The following is a 12,087-nucleotide window of genomic DNA, read 5'->3' as shown; positions in this document are numbered from 1 at the left end:
TCCAGCATATTCATTTGTCAGACATGATTGGAACTTCAAACAGGACTGGCTTCTATAGTCAGATGAAACTAAAAATGAGCTTTTTGGCAGATGGTTTTGGTGCAGACAGGGATAAAAAAGTACCCCATGCCCACGTTTAAAAATACTGCTGGGTCTTAAATGTTGTCGACCTATTTTTCTGCCGGAGGTCCTGGACATCTAGTTTAGATACATGGCTTCATGGATTCTATCAAATACCAGCAGATAAAAAATCAAAACCTGACTGCCTCTGTTAGAAATCTTATAATGGGCCATGGTTGCATCTTCCAGCAGGACGATGATCCAAAACAAACATCAAAATCAACACAAAAATTGTGTCACTGAGCACAGAATGAAGCTTCTACCATGGCCGTCCCAGTTCCCTGACCTGAACCTTGTATAGAAACTGAAGAGAAGAAGCACCAACAGGAAGCTGGGAAGAGAGAGAGATTCTGGAGAATCTAGAGAGATTCTGTATGAAGGATTGGCCTCTGATCTCTTGTCAGGTGTTCTCCAAACACATTAGACAGTATTGGAGAAAACTCAGAACTGTTATCTTGGGAAAAGGACGTTGCAATAATCGGGTGCCAATAATAGTGGCCAACGTGAACTAGAGAAAAACATTTATTTCATAATGAGATTTCACCCCTAGGTTCTATTGTTTTACTTCAATGACAGGTTAGAATTGTGTGAATTTTTTGAATGAAAGATCAAAAGGATAAATTATGCAGATTTATTTTCACATCCACTTTTGCTCATATTTACCAAGGGTGCCAATATTAGTGGAGGGCACTGTATGCTACATATTTATATCAATACTGCCAGGCCGTATATAGTTATGTGACTGGCCCAAAGTGGTAGGGAGGGCATTTAAAGGAATAGTTCACTCAAAAATGGTTCCAAACCAGTAAGACCTTTATTCATCTTCAGAATTAAGATATTTTGATGAAATCTGAGAGTTTTCTGTCGCTGTATAGACAGAAATGTAACTAAAATGTTCCCAGGCCTGTGGTACTCTTGATAATGATAGAGGACGTAACTTGGAGGAGAAGAATTGTTAAATAAAGTCATTATTTTTGTTTTGTTTTTTAGCTTTGTAAAATTACAATTGAACCATGGACTATTTTATCAATATCCTTAAGTTACTACCTTTCTGGGCTTGGGAACATTATAGTTACTATGCATGGTAAGAAAGCTCTCGGATTTATCAAAATGGTCATTTAGATTACCATTGGCGCATTAGAATCGCTGACACCACTGTCAAATCACGGTAAGGAAAATACTATGACCTGTAGATGACAGTCTCAGCATCAGCAAACTTGTTGTGTATTGCTGCAATATATTTTACAAACAGCAGGTGTCATTATAGTTAGTTCAGTGTAATTTGCCTGTACTGATGTCAGTGCTTGTACATTTACTGGGTAAATATCCACACATGTAATTATTTACTTGTGATTGTGTGGAAAACTTGAGTTTTGGGTTTTTAAAAAAATTTAAAAACAGAGGTTCTGAATCTTTTTAAATATTTTTAGAATCTACATTATATTCAAATATTTTAGATAGTAATTGTTTAATGTCGTCCTGCATTTTTTTTAAATTATATTTACAGTGGTCACAGTGGTCGAGTAGTTGTGAAATTGCAATAATTGATTATATAAAAAAGACAGAGAAAATCCAGTATTAGGCCTACATTTGAAGTTATATCAATTTACAACCGATAGATGACGCAATTCCCACGTCTAGAGATCTTATTTTTACTGGCTGGGTTCGTTCTTATCTTATCACATAAAAACCTATTAATCCTATAAAATCCATAGCCAATGTGACCAATGAAAGAAGCAAATGAATGAGCAAACACACATAACTAAACTGTAGCTCACTGGATATTGTGCCATTGGACAAAACATATCCCACAGGCACAGCTGGTACCTGTTGTATCTTTTTTTTTTAAAAAACAATTAATCAGAGATAATCACTAGAACGTTCAAACGTGTCTTTATTTGATCAAAATAATGGTAGTCATCGAGATTTAAGCACCAATGGTTCCAACGATAGGCTATCAAAATTACAGAATGTAAGTACTTCATTATTAAATTCAATAAGTTTGGTGAAACTGCTTTAAAAATACGTTAGTTCAAAAAGAGACAAAATACAGCCAGTCAAACTAATAGCAAAGATTCGATTTAACCCCTTCAGACCCTGCGTCCATTGAAATGGACATCACATGATCTTTTGTTTAAACCAATACAATTTTATGCTTTTATGAGCAATGCCTGGTCACTGATTGGTCCCTGATCAACCAATCACAACAAAGATATGACTCCTAACTTAATCTGACTGAGCTACAGGCATCACAAAAGAGAGACATGATCACCACTTAGAGAGGAAGAGGGGGAAGCCCACATTTGACCTTTTATATGCAGAGTTATGTTAATGGTAGGCTTATCAGCTTGCATCTATTGTAACATTAAGACTATCAAATGATAATATTCAAAGAAATATTTTGAAGATCTTTCAAATTTGCAGAACACAGGATTTTTTTTAAATGCCATGTCCATCACAATGGACATCAGGTCTTGAGCGATATCAGCAGGAACCTCATGAATTAATTGTAAAACAGATTGAGAAATTTGTTGAAGCATTTCAAAGCTAAATACAGAGCTACAAATTCTAATGTTAATGTTTTATGAATGTTGATGTAAATGAATTAAATTAATATTTATATGATGTCATTTATGTCTTCGAATTGACTATAGCCTGTAAATCAATATTTCATTGATTTTAGTGAGGAACAGCTATAGTGGATGTGTAATCAGTGAATACAATGCAATACACACATTCACACCCCTGCCAAGCACACTAATGCCTTGCTGCTATAATACAAACAATCATGTAGTCATCAAAACAGTCAGCAGGTACACATAAACCCATTCACACACACACAAAGACATTTATGCATATACTCCAATTCACCCACTTCAACCCAAAAAAGGGATCAAACAACATTTTTTTTTTTAGATTTTATATCATCTTACCTTTTTTCCACATTCTTACTGCATTGTTTATTTGTACAGTATGTGTTCTTCTCAAAATCTTAAACACTAGTTTAACTATAGTGACCAAAATCTATTTATTATGTATGGTTAAAAAAATGAGGATTTTTGTTTCTCTTCAGACCCGGCGACCATTGTAGTGGGCATGAGAAAAATCTAATAAAAAATGAGTTGGCACAAATATTTCTTTTTTAGACTCATTTATATGTTGGAGAAGAGCAAATATCAAGTGGGTAAAAAAAAATTTGTTCAGTGAAAAAAATTCAGGTCTGAAGGGGTTAAAAATGAATATTATCCAGTGTCTCCATCTTGTGGACAACATTAGTATTACAGTCACTCATCTGTCTTTTACGCATGAGATAAATGATTCATGGCTCGTTGCATAATACTGTGATTCATGTATCATGATATTTAAATGATACTCTTGTTCATGTCTCAAACAATACCATGGTACTTGGCTGTATGTCTTGATCTGTATGATGTGAAGTGTAAAGAATATATGCAAGTCTGTTTTTGAAAACAGCCTCCCACCTTCCCAACATTGCACTACTGCCATCTTACAATGACAGGCATCTTATTGAAGTTTTCTAAATACTCTAAATACATAAAGCAGTGGAATTCTCTCTTAAGCTCTCATTGTCTCTTACTGCAATGCAGGTGTAGCCTAAAGTTATACGACTGGCCCAAAGCAGTCAGGAGAACACTTAATACAGTGAAGATTCATTGCAAAGATTCTCTTGGCGAGCATGTTTATAGTTCTTCACAGGATTGCAGACACATTTCTCCAGAATGACTTTACTTGTCTGCATTCTGCGAAGCAGCAAGTCAGTGATTTACAGGTCAAAAAGTGTTGTGTCGAATTTCAACTCCCTGCTATGATTACCCCTCTCGTTGAAGATACTACCTGATTTCCTAATCCTAACCCCTTCCCGACACCTAATTTTAAACCTAGAGGGGTAATAATCTGACCTCGAGGGCCAGAGTTAAGGTCAAAAGTTTACATAGACTTTGCAGAATCTGCAAAATGTTAATTATTGTACCAAAATAAAAGGGAACATACAAAATGCATGTTATTTTTTATTTAGTCCTGACCTGAACAGTTAAACTGCCGGCTGTTCTTTAGAAAAATACTTCAGGTCCCACAAATTCTTTGGTTTTCCAACAATGACTGTATGATTTTGAGATCCATCTTTTCACACTGAGGACAACTGAGGGACATGCAACTATTACAGAAAGTTCAAACATGATGCATTAAGAATCAGGGTCAATTAAACTTATTTTGTCTTCTGTTGAACATGCAAGTATCTTTTGTAGCTTCTGAAAGGCAGTACTAAATGACAAAAATATGATATTTAGGCAAAATAAGAAAAATGTATACATCTTCATTCTGTTCAAAAGTTAACACCCCTGGCTCTTAATGCATTGTGTTTCCGTCTGAAGCATCAGTAAGCGTTTGAACTTTCTGTAATAGTTGTATATGAGTCCCTCAGTTGTCCTCAGTGTGAAAACATGGATCTCAAAATCATACAGTCATTGTTGGAAAAGGTTTGAATACACAAAAATGCCAAAAAATAAATAAATTGTGAGTTCTGATAGGCAGTTGAACATTGGGCAGTTTACTTGTTCAGAACTAACGGGACTCAGAAACAATATGACTAAATAAAAAACAAACAAACAAACAAAAAACAGCTGTGGATCATTCAAGTAACAACTCAGTATTAAGAATCAATTGTATGCAAACTTTTGAACAGGGTCATTTTTAAAAATTAAAGTATTATTTTCTCTTGTGGACTATATGTAAACGTCTTTTATGTGAAATATCTAATTCAGGTCAGTACTAAATAAAAATAACATGCATTTTGTATGATCCTTTTATTTTTGTAAAATAACATTTTGCAGATTCTGCAAGGTGTATGTAAACTTTTGAATGCAACTGTATGTATGTGTTTGTTTGTTCATTTATTTATTTGAGTTTTTTGCACATAAAAACATTATAAAAAACGAAGCATGCACTTTAGCTTTTACAAAAACTCACCTCTGGAGTTTACAGAGATCTCTGCAAACTAATTATGTTAAACTCAAGAGTAAATGTACCATGGTCATAAATATGAACTATTATACGGGTGCAAAACTATGAGACCTAGAAAAACAGTGAGACCTATGCTGTACTTTTAGTGCCCTCTACTGGACGTTACATTACAGCCTTTCCCTGCCATTCAAATTATTTTGATACATTTGTAAAAAAAAAAAAATAACTTTTGGCGTAAAACTTTCCATGTGGAAATTGATATAAACGTGAATTGGTTGGCACTGAATGATTCAGAGGAAATACTTTTTTTTCCCCTAGCGATCACGATTTATTACCAAAAACATTAATGAACTGATTATAGACTGACACTCACCAAGTATATGGCCTTTGATAAAGAAAAAAATCCTTTGCTAACTTGGGACAATGTGTGCTAAGTTTTGTACAGTCTTGGATGAGTTTAGAAAATTCAGAAAACAAAACTGATTCTTTGATTCCAGAATTATGAACTAAAAAGCAAATGTACTGATTATAGCACCACCTAGTGTCTGATGAAAGTGTGTGAGTGTGCCACGAGCAGATCATTGGCGAAACAGCACAAACACAAAGCACCTTCAAGCGCTATCACTCAGTACCTTTAAAGCAACTTTTCCTCAGACCAGTTCAACACTTCATTTCTCTTCAAGCTATGTTGCCCTGCTATATTAGTTAATTATGAAAACTTAAAGAAGTTAGACTTCAACTGCTACCAAATATTTTGGTGTGAAAATGGAAGAGACAGGAAACACACCCAACCATATGTGAAAATGCCTATTAAGCTTTTAACCACCCATCCACCTACCCACCCATAGACACACACACACACACACACACACACACACACACACACACACACACACACACACACACACACACACACACACACACACACACACACACACACACGCACATGTTGGGTTTACATGTTTTATGGGGACATTCCATAGGCGTAATGGTTTTTATACTGTACAAACCGTACTTTCTATCGCCCTACACCTACCCTACACCTAAACCTAGCCCTCACAGGAGATTGTGCATACTTTTACTTCCTCAAAAAAACTCATTGTGCATGATTTATAAGCCTGTTTCCTCATGGGGACCTAAGAAATGTCCCCACAAGGTCAAAATCTACTGGTATTCCTATCCTTGTGGGGACATTTGGTCCCCACAACGTGATGAATACCAGGTACACACACACACACACACACACACACACACACACACACACACACACACACACACACACACACACACACACACACACACACACACACACACACACACACACACACACACACACACACAGTTTTCAGGTTTTACTATATAGGTTTTACAGGAGAAACCTGTACACACATTCATGCTTGTTTCACTATATTGGTGAGGACATTGTATAGATTTCCACTGATTTTATACCAGGTGGATGATATTTTCTGTCCCCTATCCCAACACCTACCCCTGAACCTATCCCTCACAGAAATATCTGCAAAACACTAGATTTACAGAAAAACATGTTTTGCCCGATTTATAATCCTTTTTAAATTGTGAAGACCAGTTTTGTCTGCACTAGTGGGTTTTCATATTATTTCACTATAAGTGAGGACATTTGGGCCTCACAAGTACACACACACACACACACACACACACACACACACACACACACACACACACACACACACACACACACACTTACACAAACATCACACACACACTTACACAAACATATATACAATTGAAATCAAAAGTTTACATACTCTTTGCAGAATCTGCTAAATGTTTTTATTTAGTACTGACCTGAATAAGATATTTCACATAAAAGATGTTTTCATATAGTATATGATGAATGAATGATCCACAGCTGTGTGTTTTTTTGTTTTTGTTTAGTGATGGTTGTTTATGAGTTCCTTGTTTGTCCTGTCCTGCTTTTGAGATCCATCTTTTCACACTGAGGAAAACTGAGAGACTCATATGCAACTATTATAAAATGTTCAAACGCTCACTGATGCTCCAGAAGGAAACACAACGCATTAAGAGCCAGGGGGTGAAAACTTTTTGAATTTGAAGATCAGGATAAATTTAACTTATTTTGTCTTCTTGGAAACATGTAAACAGTATCTTCTGTAGCTTCTGAAGGGCAGTCCTAAATGAATTTTTTTTTTAGGCAAAATAAGAAAAATGCACATATCTTCATTCAGTTCAAAAGTTTATACCCCCAGCTTTTAATGCATCGTTTTTCTTTCTGAAGTATCAGTGAGCGTTTGAACCTTCTGTAATAGTTGCATATGAGTCCCTCAGTTGTCCTCAGTGTGAAAAGATGGATCTCAAAAGCATACAGTCATTGCTGGAAAGGGTTCAAATACACAAAAATGCTGAAAAACCAAAGAATTTGTGGGACCTGAAGGATTTTTCTGAGGAACAGCAGGCAGTTTAACTGTTCAGGACAAACAAGGGACTCATGAACAACTTTCACTAAACAAACAAACGAACACAGCTGTAAATCACTCAGCTAACAACACAGTATTAAGAATCAAGCGTATGTAAACTTTTGAACAGGGTAATTTTTTATTAATTCAACTATTATTTTCTTCTGTGGACTATATGTAAACATCTTTTATGTGAAATATCTTATTCAGATCAGAATTAAATAAAAAATAACATTTTGTATGATTACTCCTATTTTGATAAAAATAATTAACATTTTGCAGATTCTGGTGTGTGTAAACTTTTGAGTTCAACTGCTGCTAACATACAAAAATCAAGACAAAAGACTGTTCTGATATCAGAGACATTGCTGTATTTCATGTCAACCATCTCTGCTCCACCTCCCTTATATCCCACAATGAAAATAAACATTGATAGATAAGGCCAGATGATCTTAATGACAACAGCGTGTTGTGTGTGTGTGTTCAAAAACTGAAGTATGTTCATTTTTCATCTTTCTGTTATCGCCAAAACATACCCGACAACATCACATTTAGAAGAATTCTAGTCTGTATTCAGCCTGCTGTCACTTATCTAAAACAAACAAACAGTTGTGCCTCCTAGCAATTATATGTTTGTTTGACACGGCTCACTGATTTCTGAGTGCTTCTGGGACAAAATAGGCTGACAGAACTGGATCTATTTTGGCTGAATCTATTCAAAACGTTCAAGAGGTTTTCTCTTGTCATGATTGAGTTATCGTGATTCTTTTCCTGAGGTAAGTGCCATAGTTGAGATGTCAGAGATACAGTGCTTTCTTATTCAAAGTGACTTTAAGTTCACTTCAGAAACAGCAGCCAAGGTGTTGAGAGTCATAGATAATTGTGAAAGACTGTATTGTTGTTTATGCTCAAACTAGATAACTGAAAGTTCATTGTAATAACATTTAAGTTCAAGGATGTTTACTGAAACTATCTCACCACAAAACTGCCACTCCTTTGCTCTTCCTGTGTGGTTTAAAACCTGCTCTTTACATTTATTTGATTAAAAAGGGGTATTCTGTTCTCATTAACACTCATCAAGGCCCACTGAGAAGTGTAGATCTTAAACTGAATTTGCAGATAGACCACTTTAGAACGGCACTGTTCCTTTTTACTGTAAAAAAAATAAATAAAAAAAATTTGCTTTTAGCTTTCACTTCAATTGTAGTTCATGTTTCAGTAATTTTGCTATATGTGCTTTTGTCATTTTTATTAACTTGTGTAAAATGTTTAGATTAAGTTTGAATTTATCTCGGTTTTAGTTTCAGTTTAGTTGAGTTTTTATACCTCAACTTATTTTATTTCAGTTTTATTTTAAGAAATTAATTTTAAGAAATTAAAATATTTTTAATAGTTTTAGTAAACAACGCTGAGTTTTAGGAGGAGCCTGTTCACCTTTAGTGCTATTCATATTTTATTTATTCACATTTATTTCAGTTAGTTGCTATGTATTTATTTTTTCAGCTTTATTTTATTTCAGCTTCATTTTAATAAATTAAAGTAATTTTTAATAGTTTTAGTTAACAGCACTAAGTTTTATGAGAAGCCTGTTCATCTTTAGTTCAGTTCATATTTTATGCATCTATTTCAGTTAGTTGCCGTTTTATTTTATTTTATTTATTTTTTCAGCTTCATTTTAATAAATGAAGATCATTTTTAATAGTTTTAATTAACAACACTGAGTTTTAGGAGGAGACTGTTCACCTTTAGTTTTGTTAATATTTTATGCATTTAAGTTAGTTGCCATTTTTTATTTAATTTAATTTTAATAAATGAAAATAATGTTCAATAGTTTTAGTTAACACGTTTCAGTTAGTTGCCATTTTATTTTTTTATTATTATTATTTTACATTTTATTTCAGCTTTATTTTAATAAATGAAAATAATGTTTAATAGTTTTAGTTAACAACACAGAGTTTTAGGGGGAAGGGGGCTTTTCACCTTTAGTTCTGTTCATATTTTAAGCATTTATTTCAGTTAATTGCCATTTTTAAATTTATTTGATTTGATTTATTTTAATACATGAAAATCATTGTTAATAGTTTTAGTTAACAACACTAAGTTTTAGGATGAGCCTTTCACCTTTTGTTCTGTTCATATTTTATACATTTATTTCAGTTAATTGCCATTTTATTATTTTATTTTTTATATTTTATTTGATCTACTTTTATTATTTCAGCTTTATTTTAATAAAAAAATTTAAAATAGTTTTAGTTAAAAGCACTGAGTTTTTATTTAAATAATATTTTTTTTATTTTTCAGCTTTATTTTTTATTTTAACTTTATTTTAATAAATTAATGTTTAATGTTTAATAGTTTTAGTTAACAACATTGAGTTTTAGGAAGAGCCTGTTTACCTTTAGTTCTGTTCATATTTTATGCATTTATTTCAGTTAGTTGCTATTATTTTATTTTATTTTTTAAGCTTTATTTTATTTTGTATTTTATTTCAGCTTTGTTTTAATAAATATTTAAATTATTTTAATAGTTTTAGAAAGAGTCTGTTAATTTTTCTGTTCATGTTTTATGCATTTAAAGGGACTTGCCTGGCACTGCAGGCAAAATCTCAAGTTTAAGATTTTAGGCTTTTTGGTTTTTCATAATTTACATATAATTTGCTTGATTTTATACAACATTTCATTCCCCCAAAAATGGTAAAATAGTGTCAATTCCTGTCAGTTTTTTGTGAATTATGTCGTGACAAAATGAGATTCCCTCTGTAAAAACTTTTGACTCTTAATATGTCAAAAAAAATTAAACAACAATTTTGAAACTGACTTCATCCAGTGTTTAGATTTTTGCACTAGAAATGTATATTTAAATCATTTGCATATTTAAACCTTGCATTTAGAAAACTTGTAATACAAATTTTTTTTGCAATTATCAAAGTAATCAATTGACTGGGTAAGTAAGGTCATAACTATTAGTTAACTTTTTACCCTATTCACCCGCAGTGTCTCGCCGTAATAGCAAATTTAAAGTTGTTTATTATTATAATACAAAAAACACACATTGCACATACCATTAACAACATATTACATATTTTTAATATTATACTCTTATTATAACAACAGTAATAGCAGGATTATTCAATTCATGACTGAAAACACATTCATTTGAATAGGGTACATTATGTCCAGTACAACTGTTCAGAGCAGTTAAAGTCCAGCATCAAATGACAAGCATAATGAAATATTGATCAGCAGGTGGGATATGGATTATTAATGCCTGGATAAAAGCTGCTGAGCTCAGGATAACACACAGGGGCATTTGCAAATTGGTGCATTAAACATTCCTGTGCAAACACAGAGCTTAACACTGGTGATGGTCCACTTCACACACAATTACAGGCTGCTTTCGACGGGGCTGTGCCGAGCGTTTGCAAACGTCCCATTTTACTGCAATACGGCTACCGCTGAATGCATTTTCAATGAGGACAATCAGTGTTTATAGACCATCAATATGCATCACAGGACCCCCACAGAAAAGCTCTGTATGTCTTTATAAAGTGGCTGAAAGCAGCGTCACAATCTGACTGGGGGTTTAATAAGGAAGTATTTAAGTCTTTAATTAATAAAACAATCATTCAGAGTCATTCAAAGAAAGTGTGAAACAGACCACATTTGCTTCTGTAGAAACTCAAACCAATAGCAAATCCTTTTAATATCGTCATAAACATTTCATGCCGACATTGATCAGCTGTGTCACCTTTGAACCGTTCCCTCACATTCTTCTGCTCCGTCCTGTGTGTTAATCTCCAGCTGTCAGTGTCTTTGATCAGCTGTATAGGGCTGTCTATTTTCCCTCTCTCTCTTCCTCTTTCTAGCCTTGTCGTCTCCTTTCCGTCTCAGGTCTGTTGGAACCCGTTGGCCTCTACGCCTCCCTCCCGACAAACCCCCTACTCTCCTTTTTTTCGACGCTCTCCTCCCCCTTCTCTCTTTTGTCCCTGCTTTTTTTCCTATTCCCTCCAGAACGCTGGCCTAAGGCTGAGTTATTTTCTCCCCGCAGGCCCATCTGTTCCCAGGAGGCTCAATGGGCAGATGTTCTTGCCCGTCTCATTCTCCCCCTCTCTCTGTCTCAGTGCTTCTCTTTCATGCTGACCTGAAAGCAGTGGTCAGCAGTGGTCACTTCATTGTGTACAAAAAAAAAGTGTCAGAATGTCTATATGGATATAAAAATATATCTGTGTTTGAGATAATACACGTGAAAAAGAAGCGTGGTTAATTGGATTGAATGTGGATTTGTGGTATACTTCAGAAGTATGATATAATATAGATATAATAATATAATATAATGCCACTTTCATGACCATGTTTTTTAGATACACTTTAAAATATTTACTTTATAATAATGTCAAATTATACGTTTTAGGTGTTGAGTAAAGCATATTTAAGGTATTGATTATAATTTTAACTTAAGTGTTTTATTCAATATTACATTTAAAGTTAATATATATTTTAAATGTACTAAATTGCAACTTGATTTATGTAAT

Source organism: Garra rufa, chromosome 2 (assembly GCF_049309525.1).
Source record: "Garra rufa chromosome 2, GarRuf1.0, whole genome shotgun sequence".
In the NCBI taxonomy this organism is placed as follows: domain Eukaryota; kingdom Metazoa; phylum Chordata; class Actinopteri; order Cypriniformes; family Cyprinidae; genus Garra; species Garra rufa.
Note: the sequence above shows the minus strand (reverse complement) of the source record.